Source organism: Nerophis ophidion, linkage group LG14, assembly GCF_033978795.1.
Source record: "Nerophis ophidion isolate RoL-2023_Sa linkage group LG14, RoL_Noph_v1.0, whole genome shotgun sequence".
Classification (NCBI taxonomy): Eukaryota; Metazoa; Chordata; class Actinopteri; order Syngnathiformes; family Syngnathidae; genus Nerophis; species Nerophis ophidion.
In genome coordinates, this window is record NC_084624.1 from 36,581,535 (window position 1) to 36,599,259 (window position 17,725).

Here is a 17,725-nt window from a genome sequence, read left to right on the forward strand (position 1 = left end):
CGAGCGGAAAGCGGGGTACACCCTGGACAAATCGCCACCTCATCACAGCCTTTACACACACACACCAAAAAGTTCTATTTTGGTTTCATCTGACCACATGACATTCTCCCAATCCTCTGCTGTATCATCCATGTATCCATTTTGGTATAAACTCAACTCGTTGTGTTTGGAGGAAGAAGAATACTGAGTTACATCCCAAGAACACCATACCTATTGTGAAGCATGGGGGTGGAAACATCATGCTTAGGGTCTGTTTTTCTGCTAAGGGGACAGGACGATTGATCCGTGTTAAGGAAAGAATGAATGGGGCCATGTATCGTGAGATTTTGAGCCAAAACCTCCTTCCATCAGTGAGAGCTTTGAATTGTTGACCAAATACTTATTTTCCACCATAATTTACAAATACATTCTTTAAAATTCCTACCATGTGAATTCCTGGATTTTTTTTTCACATTCTGTCTCTCACAGTTGAAGTGTACCTATGTTGAAAATTACAGACCTCTGTCATCATTTTAAGTGGGAGAACTTGCACAATCGGTGGCTGACTAAATACTTTTTTACCCCACTGTGTATAATTATATATATATGTGTGTGTATATGTGTGTGTGTGTGTGTGTGTATTATTGAAAACATCATACAATACATTGTCAGTTATAACTGTTTTATTAAATAAACTAATATTACAGCGAATGTCATATATATCAAAAATAAGTAAATACAAAATGTGTAAATAATGGGAGGACTAGAAACAATATAAAAATACTCCCATATCTACATATTGCATATATATACAGACAACCATATTCATTCCAACTCTACAGAGTGTGTAAACATAATTGTCCAGCAAAACAGATTCTGATTCTGATGCCATGCTCATTATGTTACCATTTTTGAAATGTTAATCCCTCGTCTGAAATCCTGCCAGTTCGGTATGTTTGCCACTAGACGGCGCCGTCGTACAGTTTTAAAGACTCATTTGCAAATACACGCTTGACAATTGCACACTATTTTGACTTAAAAAAAAAATCCCTTAATGGAAAATTGGCCAAAAACATGTTTTACGTGTATGAATAAAGTAAGAATTTGTAAATTTAACAAAATGTAAAGTGCGTCATCCACGCTGGGAAGTCATTAACTGGTTGTTTTCACCAGCAGGAGGAAACATTGCTCACTAAACAACAGTTTGCAGCTGAATATTTGCTCACGAAATAACGTTGTATCATATCTACGTGGCATCAAGTTAAATTCCAGTTATGTTGTAATTAATAATTATTATTTTCGTCACGAGCCTATGTTCGATGACAATTACGCGTTCTGTTCTGTTTTTATTCTATTCATCCATAATCAAACATGCTTGTTTGTCCAATGTCTGTGAGCTAGTGACGCGACGTCGTTATCAAAAAAAAAAAAAAAAAAAAAAAAAAAAGAGAACAAAACAAAGCGTTATGTTCTTGATTCGATGCAGAACGATCTCAGCGTTCCGGACGTTCGGTGCCTCGATGACGTCACAGCGCCCTGGGGGTGATCAGCTGCAGAAAGAAACTCAGCCACGGACGCGGACTCGGAAGTCTCGGACGCAGACACCTGAACGCATCTTTGCGTGGGACCAAGAGCAAGCCAGGTAAGGCAAGACTTACGCTTTTCCAACCAGTTAGTCTCAAACTAGCTGCGGTTGCATGACGAAGGGTCGCGTACGTGGATTCTCACGTGAACAGCGTGTTGTTGTTTTTTTGTAATGCGACTTTTAGGAAACGTAAAAGGACTTGGAGAGTAGACCCCGCCCCCCTGCGTGGAGTAACATGTTGATTCACTTGTCATATCACTGTCATGGCTGCCAAAGTGAAGCCAATGCATGGTTGACCTCCTGGCAGGGCTGACCCGAGCTTTTATCTCCCTGCTAGTAAAATTCTCTCATGAGCCCATGAATCTTTGCGAAACAAAGTCATGTCAAGTGTGATTTAATGCTGCCCGGAGGCTTTGGTGTTGAAACAGGCAAGGCAGATAAAGTCGTATCAGATAAAGGCGAGCGTGGAGATGGTTTGTCATTGTAATTACAGGCAAACCAGTCCGTCCTGACTGCTTAATCTGCCATTCCTTATGGCTAGTTGGGTTCCTAAAGGTTGCATTCCTTCTGCTCCCCCCCTTAAAAACCCACTCCACTCCCATCCTTCTTCCTGTACTTTCTTGGAAAACTTCTGTGGTTTAAATGTGCATACAAAAAGTCAACTCTGGCAACTAAAGCAAATGACGTGCGTTTTGGTAGAGCATTAATTTAGAATAAGAGCAACATTTGATGCACTGTACTGTGACTGAATTTCTGCACCATTTGGATCAACGCCTAAAGCCAAGGGTGTCCAAAGTGCGGTCCCGTTTTTAGTGCGATTTTTAGTGGCCTGCGACCAGAGGTCAGTAGAGTAGCCAGAAATTGTACTCAAGTAAGAGTACTGTTACTTTAGAGATTTATTACTCAAGTAAAAGTAAGGAGTAGTCACCCAAATACTTACTTGAGTAAAAGTAAAAAGTATGTTGTGAAAAAACTACTCAAGTACTGAGTAACTGATGAGTAACCGGTTGGTTTAATGATTACGGCAACAAATAATGCACAAAAACATGAAAATAACAATGAGCAAATTCAGAGCCAGGAATATCTCTTAAGCAACTAAAACAATAATATATATTAAATAATAATACATTAAAATAAGAAAAAATAAGGCGATTTGAGCCACAATAACTTAACAGTGCCATAGGCTCAGTAGGCATTCATTGATTGATTGATTGATTGATTGATTGATTGAAACTTGTATTAGTAGATTGCACAGTACAGTACATATTCCCTACAATTGACCACTAAATGGTAACACCCCAATAAGTTTTTCAACATAAATCAATTACGGTACTTAATAAATGACCAAGTCGAGGTGATCTACCTCATATATACATATACATACACACACATATCATATCAGGGTTTCCCACACATTCATTTATTTGTGGCGGCCCGCCACGAAAGACTTACGGCTACCACAAAAAAAAAGAAAAGAAAAAAAAAAGGTTCTTTTTTCGGCTTTTGTCTTGCTTGACCGCTCATAAAAGCAATGGGACTCTGTCTGTGAATGGAGCTTGTAGTTACATATTATATAAATATGTAAATATTATATAAATATGTATGTAAATATGTACATAAAGTGTTGTGTTAAATTCCAACTCCGCGTTCTTCTTGGTCATCGCCGCCACCGCTGCCTGGGTGTTATCCAATCCAATCCAATCCACTCTATTTATATAGCACATTTAAACAACATTAACGTTTCCAAAGTGCTGCACAGCCATGTTAAAAACAATTGTAAAAAAAAAAAAAAAAAAAAAAAGTATATATATATATATATTATGCTCCACCAATGACTGAATAAAAACAAAAAATAAATAAATATAAAACCAATAAAAACAATATAAAAACAAATATGATTAAAAACTATTTTAAAGGGTAAAATCAATTAAAACAGTAAAATAGAAATCAAAGTGTATAAAAAACAGAGGACAACAGAGAACAGAGGACCACACAACTCACGTAGTGTTAAAAGTCAAAGAATAAAAGTGGGTCTTAAGACGAGACTTAAAACACTCCACTGTGGAAGCAGTTTGAACATGGAGCGGCAGAGTGTTCCAGAGCTTAGGGCCGACCCTGTCTCCCCTGGTCTTAAGTCTGGTCTTGGGCACCACGAGTTATCATTTAGTGGTAAATTTTACGGAATATGTACTGTACTGTGCAATCTACTAATAAAAGTTTCAATCAATCAATCAATCAATCAATCAATCAAAATCAGGGTTTTTCAACCACTGTTAAAGTTAAAGTGCCAATGATTGTCACACACACTCTAGGTTCGGCGAAATTAGTCTCTGCGCCGCGGCACACTAGTGTGTCGTGGGAGATTATTTAATTTCACCTATTTGGGTTAGAAATATGTTTCACAAACCAGTAATTATAGTCTGCAAATGATGTGTTGATGTTGAGTGTTGGTGCTGTCTAGAGATCGGGAGAGTAACCATTTAATAATACTCTTCCATATCAGTAGGTGGCAGCCGTGAGCTAATTGCTTTGTAGATGTCGGAAACAGCGGGAGGCAGCATGAAGGTAAAAAGGTATCTAATGCTTGAACCAAAAATAAACAAAAGGTGAGTGCCCCTAAGAAAAGGCTTTGAAGCTTAGGGATGGCTATGCAGAACGAAACTAAAACTGAACTGGCAGCAAAATAAACAAAAAACAGAATGCTGGACGACAGCAAAGACTTACTCTGGAGCAAAGACAGTGTCCACAATGTACATCTGAACAGGACATAACAATAAACAATGTCCCCACACTGCGATGAGGTGGCGACTTGTCCAGGGTGTACCCCGCCTTCCGCCCGATAGTAGGTAAGATAGGCACCAGCGCCCCCCGCGACGCCAAAGGGAATAAGCGGTAGAAAATGGATGGATGGATGGAATGTCCCCACAAAGAAGGATTAAAAACAACTAAAATCTTCTTGATTGCTAAAACAAAGTAGATGCGGGAAATATCGCTCAAAGGAAAACATGAAACTGCTACAGGGAAAATACCAAAAAAAGAGAATAAGTCATAAAAATAGGCGCACAAGACAAGAACTAAAACACTACACACAGGAAAACAGCAATAAACTCCAAATAAGTCACGGTGTGATGTGACAGGTGCTGACAGTACACCTACTTTGAGACAAGAGCTATAGTGATGCATGCTTGCGACAACAACTTTTTACTGTCAACTGAGTTTCGTTTATCAAATGATGTCTGTTGGTGGTGGGCCTGCGGATTTTTTCAAAAATGTGCCTTGGCTCAAAAAAGGTTGAAAAACACTGCTATAGACTAATTAAACTGGTCCCAAATTAGAACAAAAAACTAAAAAAAATTCAACGGGACCAAATCTCCCAAAAATGGGACCTGAAAACCAAAATGGACAGCAACCTGAGCATCTTAATGCATGAGGTCTTTGATGATTTCCGTGTGTCCTGTCATGATGAAAAAGTTTAAAAACTCAAAAGCGTCGCCAGTTGTTGGTATAATAGCAATATTAGTAAATACAAGCTTACTTTAGAGCACAGTTAACATAAATACAAATTAAATCATTATTAAAATAATCATGAATGGTGTTATTGCTTTGTTATCTATAACACAAAGCTAAAATGTAAAAGTGTTTCTCAAATGTTAGCATATGTTCACTGACATTGTTTTGGTTTGAGTATATTCTATATAAAAAATTTATAAAAGTGGCCTTCGCATCCTTCGATTTTTCTCCATGTGGCCTTCGCTGGAAAATGTTTGGACACCTCTGGTCTAAAGGATATAAAATATAACTCACAGTTGTTACGTGTGTACCAGGGAAGAAGATTGCACAGACAGGCAGGGAGTCGTTTTAGCTCTATTTATTATGTATACATATATTTACAAAAGTATAGAGTGAAACCAATCCAAATGTGTATGTGTGCAACTATGTGTGGAGATTAAATGAAGAGTCTGCCTCGAAATAAATAATGTTTGCCTTGATGCCCTTCTAACTTGCCTTGGTGCCCTAAAATATGAGCCCTCCCTTAAGGCAACACTTGCCTTGACCTTAAAAAGTTAAAACTCGAGGCCTGTCTTGTGGTTTACATAACATGTGAGGACCTCTGTCAGATTCTATTAAACGAGACAAGAAGCAAGGAATTAAACAGAGACAGAGTTAAATTTGGCTCAATTTGGGGAGAAACGTCAGGGCTGTACTCTTCCGGGCGGTATAGCTCGGTTGGTAGAGCGGCCGTGCCAGCAACTTGAGGGTTGCAGGTTCGATCCCCGCTTCCGCCATCCTAGTCACTGCTGTTGTGTCCATGGGCAAGACACTTTACCCACCTGCTTCCAGTGCCACCCACACTGGTTTAAATGTAAAAATTAGATATTGGGTTTCACAATGTAAAGCGCTTTGGGTCACTAGAGAAAAAGCGCTAAATAAATATAATTCACTTCAATTCACTTCATGTAATGGTGGTTCTTCGGTCAAAATGTTGCATAGATTATCTTTTCCAGATCATCTTCAAGCCGCTTTATGACAGTCGCTTCAGGATTTTTCGGGCGGTCTTATTTACATGGCTCACCTTCGTCAGCGTATTTTCGCCATCATCTTTGTTATACCGGTGTAGCGTTCAAGGACGGGAGTGGAAGAAGTGTCAAAAGATGGAGCTAACTGCTTTAATGACATTCAGACTTTACTTAAATTAGTAACAGAGCAGCATCTCCTTGTCCTTGGCTCACTAGTGCAATAACAACCAGGGATGTGAATTTTCCACGGATCCGCGGAATTCCGCCGATTTGGCGCCACCAGGGTCCTTTCTGTGAATCGTTTAAATCCGGAGAGAAAATTATAGGAGGGGTTGGATACTCGTGGTTTTTATCTCTGCGTTGACCTAGTTATCAGTACAAGGCAGAGATTTCCCGCGAAAAATATAATGCCAATGTGTGAAGGCACCAGATTGGCTAGCTCTACTATCAGCTGACAACATCAACCAATGACATTGCCCATTATAGGCGTCTGCACGCGTCGTTTGCCGACAATATCTAGTCCCTGATTCTCAATTATCGTGAGCGTTTCTGAACTCGTATTCTGTTTATATTGGTTGTGTTTATCGGCGACTAATTTGGAAAGAAAACAGTAGCTCTCAATTGACACATTTCTTTATTGACAAAACAGTTTCAGACATGGTTAAGTTTATTCAAGATAGGAATGCTTCATTAGCGAAAGATATCGATAAGGGCGTGAGAAACAAGTGGAACTGGGCATGGCTCGATATATCTATCAAACTGAAGGTGAAGATTAACAACATTATTGTAGAAGTAGACGAACTGATCAGCGATTTCATTGCAAAGTGCGATGAACCGGGACGTGCTCAGTGCTTATAATGCAAGGACATTGTGAACTATGAATCTCGGAGAAAGGTGGCACTCTTTAACCACGCGAAACTGGCAAGGCAACTAAGTAAAGTGAGTTTACGGAGAAAAATTCTGGTTAATCTATTTGTAGGCCTATTTTTGTCTATAATCCAAAAGTGTGCAATAATTGGATATATGTGTAAACTTGTATAAATAAATTTCATCACGATACATTTTTATGAAAATATTTGCTAATAAATGTGAAATTTTGGTCAGGAGAATATTGTTAGATTTTGACTCAAAATAGCAGGAAATGCATCCTAAACTAACATAGATTTCAAAATGTTTCTGGGGGGGCTTGCCCACAGACCCCCCTAGCAGGTGAGTGCACCATGACCACTCGGGTGCGGCCGCAATGCGGCCTTCCGCAAAGCGGTGTTTTAGGATTAAAATATTTTCAGCTGATTTTGTAAATCTTCATTCCCATCCCTGAACAACGCTGGAAGTGTGTCCTGTGAAAAAACGTCCGACCGGAACTCTCTATAACAGGGGCGCTCACACTTTTTCTGCAGGTGAGCTACTTTTCAATTGACCAAGTCGAGGAGATCTACCTCATTCCGATTTATAATTTATATTTATTTATTTATGAAAGAGACATTTTTGTTAACAAGTTAATGGTGTTTAATGATAATACAAGCATGTTTAACACACATAGATTCCTTTCTTTCATGAAGACAAGAATATAAGTTGGTGTATTTGATTCTGATGACTTGCATTGATTGGAATCAGACAGTGGTGCTGATAACGTCCGCATTTTCAAATGGAGGAAAAAAAAAGTCCTCCTTTCTGTCCAATACCACATGAAAGTGGTTGGATTTGGCATCTCATTTCTCCAACTTGCATACTCCTTTTTAAACACTTTGTTATGAGAGTAGCATATGTGTGTGGCCCTTTAATGTCTGGCAGCAGGTGAGTGACGTCAGTGAGTGTGCGGGTGGGCAAGCAAGTGAGAAAGCGGTCGTTGAGGGCGGGGGAGAAATACATTGGCATCAAACTCCGTAGCTTGCTAGCTTGTGCACGCTAGCTTTCTGAGACTCTTATTTTGTTAGCACAGGCAGGATGAAACAGGTCTTTTATGGTGAAGACAGGAACTGTGCAGTCGGTCTTTAGAGTTTTGACAGTAGGTACGGAGTCTCTAGAAATAAAATGTGTTTCTCTGCGTCCGCCCTGTTAATGATTTTTTTCTTAAATATGAGCTTGCAGCAGCCAGCGTCATCTCACAAGATCCTTGGGTGCCGAGAATGTCAAACAACTGACGAAAGTGAAGTCCTGGTATGATTGATGATTGCTCATTTTTATGTATATTTTTTAATGCCTGGCTTGAGATCGACTGACACACCCTCCGAGATCGACCAGTCGATCGCGATCGACGTAATGCCCACCCCTGCTCTATAAGCTAAAGTTCCTTGGGTGAATAATGTAAACTCATTACACAAATATTTTTTAGCGCTTTCATGGCGAGTTTACTGACATAAATAAATAAGAACTTGACACGGCTTTGTATTAGAAATGGTAACAGCGGAGGATGAATGTGATGAATGTCCCATAACAAGAAGATAGAGAAAAAGAAGAAGCTATATCGACTACAAAGGCGGACACACGCAAACATTTTGATAAAAATGGGGTAAATTGCATACTTGTTATCGACGTGTGCTACAGCAATGCAAAAAACATGGCTGTAGGCGCGAAGTTGAATCATGAAATGCAACCTTACCCAAGTAAAAACAATGCTTGATTTGTCTGGGAGAGTCTTGATACCAATTTCCTTGACCTAGCCACACAAAAAGAAGTTGTAGACACTCCATTCTTTTCCAAGTTTTCATCTGTTTTGCTGTGTAGTATGACGTCAGGAGCACCAGACGTTTTGATATGTCTGGGAACTGTACTGACGTATAATCCTTGGGATCACTCGACAAATCTTTTTTTTTTTTGATAACGTGTAGTGATAGATTACATCACTGAGTTTTTTTGCTCGTATCTGTTTTTCTATTTTTTTTAATTTTTTGTATTTTATTCAATCCAACAAAACAATACATGGCAATACCATAACAATGCAATCCAATTCCAGAATTTAACCAGACCCAGCAACACTCAGAACAGCAACGATAAACAGAAATATTGAGAGGACACACAAACACGGCACAGAACAATCCAAAAGTAGTGAAACAAAATAGAATATTATCAACAACAGTATCAATACCAATAACAATTTCAACAGAGCAGTGATTAAAAATCCCTCATTGACATTTTCATTAGACATTTATAAAAAAAATTTAAAAAAGAACAATAGTGTCACAGTGGCTTACACTTGCATCGCATCTCATAAACTTGACAACACACTGTGTCCAATGTTTTCACACAAATCAAAATTAGTCATAATTTTGGTCAATTTAATAGTTAAAACAAATTTAAATAATGGATCCCATATTCCAATATATGATTCGTTATTATCAAAACTAAATGCATTTTTTTCCACTGATATCATCTCCATAGCTAGTGTATACCAGTCAGAATGTGTTGACTATCAACATCTATCCATTTCTTTAATATTAACCTTTTTGTTGTTATAAACATTGAAAGAAATGCATTTTTACTCTTTTAAGACACGTTACTAAAATGATGGAGATCCCCAAGAATACAAGTTTGCAGTGTCATTGGTATGTTTGTATTAAGGAATATTGCTTCTTTTGTTGTTTTCAACCATAACTCTTTTATTCTCTGACATTACTACAATAAATGGACAAGAGTGGCCTCGGCTGCCCGACACTTCATGCATAACTTGCTATCTACTACACCGATTTTAAACTGCTGAGAAGATGTAAAATACAATCTATTCAATATCTTAAATTTAGTCAGCTTACCTTTAATGTTTCTAAAGGGCTTATTGGCATTTTTCCAAATATCATTCCATGATATGTCTTTTTCATCTAAAACAGGGGTCTCAAACTCAATTCACCTGGGGGCCACTAGATGCAGAGTCTGGGTGAGGCTGGGCTGCAAGAAAATATTTATTTAAAACAAAAATGTTGCATAATCCTCAGCATGTGTAGTTGTATAATGACGTTTCAAATTTTATGCCTTGTGCACCGCAACTTTCTCTGTGCAAATAAGACACATCGGGGTGTCTCTGTGTTCAACAAAGAAATATTGCATCTCCCTTTTTTCCTGGAATTGTCTTGGCTCATCACTACCCTTTCTCTTCAGTGCAGGCTTTGAAAAAGACATGTTTGGGGTTGTGGAATATATTTGTATTTAGCCGACGCGCGGAGAGTAATATTATTTCCGCAATGTGTGTCGTTCCGCTTTCCCTCCCTACAGCAACACGGCGGTTGGTGAAAATATAGCATATTACAGACTGCACTCAAAAATCTATCAAAATGTTTTAGTTTGACTTTGATTAGCTACGAAGCCACACCGCTTGACGGATTGTAATGTACTTCAACATACGAGTATTATTATGGTGTGTGTATAAGGCAAGATATATTGTCTGGCGTTTTGTTTTGCAATATTATGCAAAATAAACTTTTCTTGCCTTCTGGTACCTGGTGATAGTATTAGTACTAGCTAGTACTAAGCCGCCTCGGAGCCAGTCAGAATCTGTTTTTCGTCATCTAAATGAGAAGGCATTATTTTCGATTTAAAAGTAGGCAAATTTCACTAACATGACACGTTAGTTAGTACCTGTTGTATTTACGGCAGTTCACATGCTCGCGTCACCACTGTTGGGATGACATTCGATTATAGTTATTGCATGCTGTGTGTTCAAATGTTTCAGCATATTGCTCCTATGTTCTCCTCATGATGAAATAGCAATCTTGCAATAATTACAAGTAGCGCTGTTGCAATCATTTTCTGGAAAGTATAGCCAAACTTTGGAGTGTTTAAACTGCCTGGGGTGCCATGTTGCTGTCTGACATCACTACGTTCTTAAGGGAATCGTTTGAAAAATTGGCAAGTGAATCCAAGGAATTGATACACTGGGAACAGAGTTTGAACAAAAAACGTTTTTCGATTCCCATCCCCAAAGGCCTACTGAAACCCACTACTACCGACCACGCAGTCTGATAGTTTATATATCAATTATGAAATATTAACATTGCAACACATGCCAATACGGCCTTTTTAGTTTACTAAATTGCAACTTTAAATTACCCGCGCAGTTTCTTGTTGAAAACGTCGCGTAATGATGACGCGTGCGCATGACGTCACGAACAGTCAGGAAGTATTAGCGCACCACCATTTGCGGCTAAAAGTCGTCTCTTTTCATCGCGCAATTAAACAGTATTCTGGACATCTGTGTTGCTGAATCTTTTGCAATTTGTTGTATTAATAATGGAGACTATAAAGAACAATGCTGTTGGTGGAAAGCGGTGGATTGCAGCTGCCTTTAGCACCGAGACACAGCCGGTGTTTCTTTGTTTTTAACACAGAGCGGTCAAGCGAACATGTTTCTCTACGTCAACCAGCATGTTTTTGGATGGTAAAATTGTGATGTATATCTTACCGGAGACATCATTGGATTATTCGTCCTCCTGCAGTAGCTGTTTAAAGGGCAGCTGTGAGCTTGGCTCCTCGGCTTCTCTCTGAGACACTGCGTGTTCAGCGCAGCCATCCGACCTCGAGGTATGTCTTTACAATCTCACTAAAACACTATTAAAACAATAAGAAGATAAGGGATCTTCCAGAATTATCCTAGTAAATGTGTCTAATTACATCTGAAACGCTCACACTGCCGCCGCCCGGAGACGTCGCTTTTTATTTTATTTTTCCATTTATTTTTATTTTTCTAGTCCTTCGCTATCAATATCATCATCCACTAATCTTTCATCCTGGCTCAAATTAATGGGGAAATTGTCGTTTTCTCGGTTTGGAATAGCTCTTGCTGCTGGAGGCTCCCATTAAAAACAATGTGAGGACGCGATGAGCCCTCACCCTTGTGACGTCATCGTCCGCGACTTCCGGTAAAGGCAAGGCTTTTTTATCAGCACCAAAAGTTGCAAACTTTATCGTGGATGTTCTCTACTAAATCCTTTCAGCAAAAATATGGCAATATCGCAAAATGATCAAGTATGACATCAAATGGACCTGCTATCCCCATTTAAATAAGAAAATCTCATTTCAGTAGGCCTTTAATGACATGTCAAATCCAGAATTGTTCTGCCCTTTTCACTGTTGAATAGTAACAGTATTGACAGGTATAGGGAAACCTGGGATTAACCCCCTAAGATAGTAAGTATCAGGGACGTAACAGAGGTGGAACAGTGCCAGTGTGAAAGGAAATGCTTAAAATCTGTCATTCACTTCAACCACTCTGTTGTATTGGACTATCGTGGATGAACTGGGGATGCCGCAATGCTATGTGAAAGTGCACACACGTGTTGCAATATCCCACTAGGATGGGTCCTGTGTCGAGGCAAAGTTGTGTGTGATGTCTGTGTAAACGTCCTGGAAAGTAATAGTTAGGTACTTCGTTTTTCGTACTCGACATTTTTGGAACGATTTGGTTTTCTTTACTTTTCTTACCTACCGGTACCAGCTGTTGTGTATGTAGGATCTGCATAAATCCCGAAAAATTTAAAATCTAACCGTGGAGCCATCGCAGAGACATCAATTTGCCCCATTTGTGATGTCCCACTGGTGGCACTAGCTCCATCTTTTGGCACAGTGCCAATACAAACTTTTTTGTCCCGAGCCATGTAAAACTATCACCAGGCTGAGTCCATTTTTCTGTGACCAATCACACAACCAAGTCCATCTTTCCAAACGCCTATCAAATGTCCAGTTCCATTACGTTACAGAATGAATAATGATTGTGAATGAAGGGGAAAAATCCCCCCCAAAAAGTGCAGTTCACATCTAAGGGTAGTATCAGTTTATAATCGATACTAGAGTTATTAGATCAGGGTGATATCTTTATTTTCTCAAAATAATTTACTTTTTGTTTTTGTTATTGTTTACAAACTCAGGGTATACTTCCATAGACACAGGAGGACTTTGAGGGCAAAACCAAAGGATTAAAATGAGTGCCCTATTGAGCTGGTTGGATCTTTTGGTGAGGTGGCTCGCTGCAGTCACTTTAGAACTGTCTGCGTTAATTTATTTACAAAAAATAAATTGATTATCAATTATTGTCCTTTACTAATTGATTTGATCAATTAGTCCGAATTGCGATGTATCTGAAAATCGATTATTATTAACACCTCTACGATTATGTACTATTTACTCTGTTTTGATCAAACAATTGCATGTATTAAAAGATAATAAAAAAATTGTTTAGATATTGAGTTGATTTTGTCAAACTGTCAATAGCAATCACCATAAATACATTGAAAAATGTACAGTTAATTGGCCAATCTCACTCATGGATGATTGGTACCGGAATCAGCAGAATAAAACCCTGATTGGAACATCCCTCCTATTCAGTCTTCATCAGGCACTTTGAAACGGAATACTTACGAAAACCGAAGTACTGAATTACTGTAAAATTGTGGGATACAGTTCAGTTCATTTCACCACAATTCATTAATGGATCGTTAAACCTGGATCAGACCAATCAATGAAGAACCCAGGTGTTAGGTTTCACCCAACATCAAACTGGTAAAGCGTATGAAAAGGCCCAACGGTATGACGACAAATGTGTAGTGAACCAAAGCGACCACTTTAGTTAAGTCTGACCAACAAACGACTGTAAAGGTTAAGTTGGTGAATGGCGTTCAGCATTATCCTACAAACACACGCCCCATTGAGCGGTCGTTGGGTGGCCTCTCTCTTCAAGAGCGTGTGCAGCCCTGTCAAAGAGGGCAAGGACTGGAGGGGTCAGGGGCTCTGAACGCTGACCATCTGGCCCTTTTGGGGGTGGGAGGGGGATACTGGTTTCCTCACTGGTTGTCTTTGTTCCTCGTAAACAATTGGGATTAATCTGGGCAGAGATAAGTAAGGGTCCCCGTAAAATCGCTCACCATGGGAGCTTTTTTCTCTCTCTCTCACCTTGAAGGAGACATCTCTTTTAACCTGAATTTTTTACCTTTACTTGATCAGGTGTTTTTTCTTGAAAGTTCATTTCTAAAACATAAGACATGCTTGTGTAGGGATAGCGATATGGCCTAAAATCTATATCGTGATATATATAGCAGCCTCCTGTAATAACGATATACAGTACAGGCCAAAAGTTTGGACACACCTTCTCATTTCAATGCGTTTTCTTTATATTCATGACTACCTACATTGTAGATTGTCACTGAAGGCATCAAAACTATGACACTTGTGAAGTGAAAACCCTTTCAGGTAGCTACCTCTTGAAGCTCATCCAGAGAATGCCAAGAGTGTGCAAAACAGTAATCAGAGAAAGGGTGGGTATTTTGAAGGAACTAGAGTATAAAACATGTTTTCAGTTATTTCACCGTTTTTTGTTAAGTACATAATCAACACTAAATTTGCCCTAGTGTGTGAATGTGAGTGTGAATGTTGTCTATCTGTGTTGGCCCTCCGATCAGGTGGCGACTTGTCCAGGGTGTACACTGCCTTCTGCCCAATTGTAGCTGAAATAGGCTCCAGCGACCCCGAAAGGATTAAGCAGTAGAAAATGGATGGATGGATAACTCCACATGTATTCATTCATAGTTTTGATGCCTTCAGTGACAATCTACAATGTAAATAGTCATGAAAATAAAGAAAACCCATTGAATTAGAAGGTGTGTCCAAACTTTTGGCCTGTACTGTATATCACAATATATTTTTTTGTAGATAAATTATAATAGAAGCATTAAAAAAAAAAACAGGTTACAGAGGCTCCTAATTTGGCTGCTGACATTTGTGGTAACATATTGCGTCATTTCCAATTGTATTGTTTTGACAAAACTATTATTAATCTACTTGCTAAGTTATTGTTAATAATAATATCGGGTTATGTTCTGTTGGTTCTATCTATGGTCAAATTTAACAATAACTTATTCTTCTGTTGTTTGAATACTTTGCATTTCGGGGAATACAACAAATTTGTTACGGGGGTAATATTGGCCATACCAATACTGATTTTTTACGTTTTCAAGATCATTGAATGATTACATTTTTGACCACAGTTATAATCAGACAAAAACAAAAGGACGGTGGTGTAATAATATCAACTGAATATTTAAAGTATTGTGTATTATGGTAATGGTGTTAGTTTATTTTGAAGATGCATACAATTACAATATTATACATCAGATATGTTACATAGTTGGAAAATGAGGTCAGATGTTTGTTTGTTGCTATCATGTGATCATTTTCACTCATTCGTCCATGAGAGGGGCTCATATCGCCCATCCGATCTGAAGCTTGAATATTCCCACAACGGGACATATTGTTTTATAATCGTTCCCACTTCTGCCATCCTAGTTACTGCCGCTGTGTCCTTGGGCAAGACACTTCACCCACCTGCTCCCAGTGTGACCCACACTGGTTTAAATGTAACTTAGATAATAGGTTTCACTATGTAAAGCACGTTGAGTCTTTAGAGAAAAGTGCTAAATAAATATAATTCACGTCTCTGCAAAGACAAAGATTGTGAATAAGTGAAAGAGGGGTCACTCTGTTCAGTTAATTCCACTGTTAAAGGGGAACATTATCACAAACATTATCACTTAAAATTTTTTTTATTTTTTTTAAATTGATCTCAACTCTGTGCACTGCTGCTGTAATTTTAATTTTCCTGAAGGAATCAATAAAGTACTATCTATCTATCTATCTATCTATCTATCTATCTATCTATCTATCTATCTATCTATCTATCTATCTATCTATCTATCTATCTATCTATCTATCTATCTACAATTTCAAAAGGGTTAAAAACAATAAAAATCAGTTCCCAGTGGCTTGTTGTATTTTTTGAAGTTTTTTTCAAAATTTTACCGGTCTCGGAATATCCCCAAATAAAGCTTTAAAGTGCCTTATTTTCGCTATCTTTGAAACCACTATCTGTTTCCCTGTGACGTCACACAGTGCTGCCAATGTAAACAAATAATGGGAATACCACAGCAAAATATAGTGACATTAGCTCGGATTCAAACTCGGATTTCAGCGATTTAAGCAATTCAACAGATTACGCATGTATTGAAACAGATGGTTGGAGTATGAAAGTATTGAAGAAGAAACTGAAGCTATTGAGCGAATAGCTATTGACGCTATTCATAGCCATAGCATGGCCGAATAGCTGCGTTAGCATCGCCGGTAAAATGTGCGGACCAAACGATCAGGACATTCGCATCTTTTGACACTGGAGCAACTTAAATCCGTCGATTGGTAAGTGTTTTTTTCGCATTAAATGTGGGTGGAAGGAAACGTAATATAGTTGCAAATGCATCTACAGGTTATCCATACATCTCTGTACCATGTCTGCTTTAGCACCGCCGGTAAACAGCATGTTAGCATCGATTAGCTGGCAGTCAACATTAACAAAACTCACCTTTGTGATTTCATTGACTATCGTTGCAAATGCATCTGCAGGTTATCCGTACATCTCTGAGCCATGTCTGCCTTAGCATCGCCGGTCAAATGTGGAGACACTCCAGCACATTCAATGGGGGTCTGGCGGCATACACTTTGGCATCTTCGGGCCAGTGGTGCAACTTGAATCCCTCCCTGTTAGTGTTGTTACACCCTCCGACAACACAGCAACGAGGCATGATGTCTTCAAGGTTCCAAAAAATAGTCAAAAAAACGGAAAATAACAGAGCTGAGACCCGGTGTTTGTAATGTGTTGAAAATGAAAATGGCGGGTGTGTTACCTCGGCAACGTCACATTCTGACGTCATCGCCTGCAGTGCGATAAACAGAAAAGCGTTTAATTCGCCAAAATTCACCCGTTTAGAGTTCGGAAATCGGTTAAAAAAATATATGGTCTTTTTTCTGCACTATCAAGGTATATATTGACGCTTACATAGGTCTGGTGATAATGTTCTCCTTTAAATAGAGTGGTGCACAACTTAAGTCTTTCTTCCTGTTTAAAGCGAGAGACGAACACCAATTCTTATTGGCCAACACGTCTGTCACTCAAATGGCGGTAAATGGCCGAGAAGAAGAAGAAAAAATCCTCAGCCTCTTGCTGTTACTAACCGCACTCTTTAAAACCTCGATGTCAACTCGATTAATCGTGCAGTGCAGAATTATTTCTCAACCACTGTAGTTTTTCGCCATTTTGGTTCGATGACATCACAGACGAGCAAAATAGACATTAAGGTTTAACGTTCTTTACTTTTAAAAGTGTCAAACTTCATATAGAGTCTGTCATTCTTAAATTTAATGTTTTCTTTTTTCTATTATCGATTAAAACCATTGATTCCATTTTAAAACATTTGGATTTATACCAGGGGTCTTCAACCTGCTGTTCTAGAGCATCTCTTTAGTGCCTCCTTAGTGGCTCCCTGGAGCTTTTCAAAAATGTATGAAAATAGAAAAAGATGGGGAAAAATATATTTTTGTTTTAATAGGGTTTCTCTAGGAGGACAATCCCACTATTTATATTAAACATACTTTTCTGATGCGAGTATTTGGCGAGTGCCGTTTTGTCCTACTAATTTTGTCAGTCCTTGAACTCACCGGAGTTTGTTTACATGTACAATTTTCTTGTTTTATGCCACTCTTTCTTTGTCTCATTTTGTCCACCAAACTATTCATGCTGTGCATGAATGCACAAATGTGAGGTTTGTTGATGTTATTGACTTGTGTGGAGTGCATGACTTCAAGCGAATCAATGCTATTTAGGATAGCTTTATGTACA

At 38.7% G+C, this 17,725-nt stretch overlaps 1 protein-coding gene across 2 annotated transcripts in view; it reads left to right on the forward strand.

Moving 5' to 3' along the window:
- Window positions 1-1,425: 1,425 nt before the first annotated feature.
- greb1l (GREB1 like retinoic acid receptor coactivator) overlaps window positions 1,426-17,725 on the forward strand; it is a 156,414-nt gene continuing 140,114 nt past the window's right edge. For both annotated transcript variants that reach the window (XM_061920562.1, XM_061920564.1), the window contains exon 1: window positions 1,426-1,621. The gene's annotated coding sequence lies outside the window, so the exon portion shown is untranslated. The remainder of the gene's footprint in view (window positions 1,622-17,725) is intronic.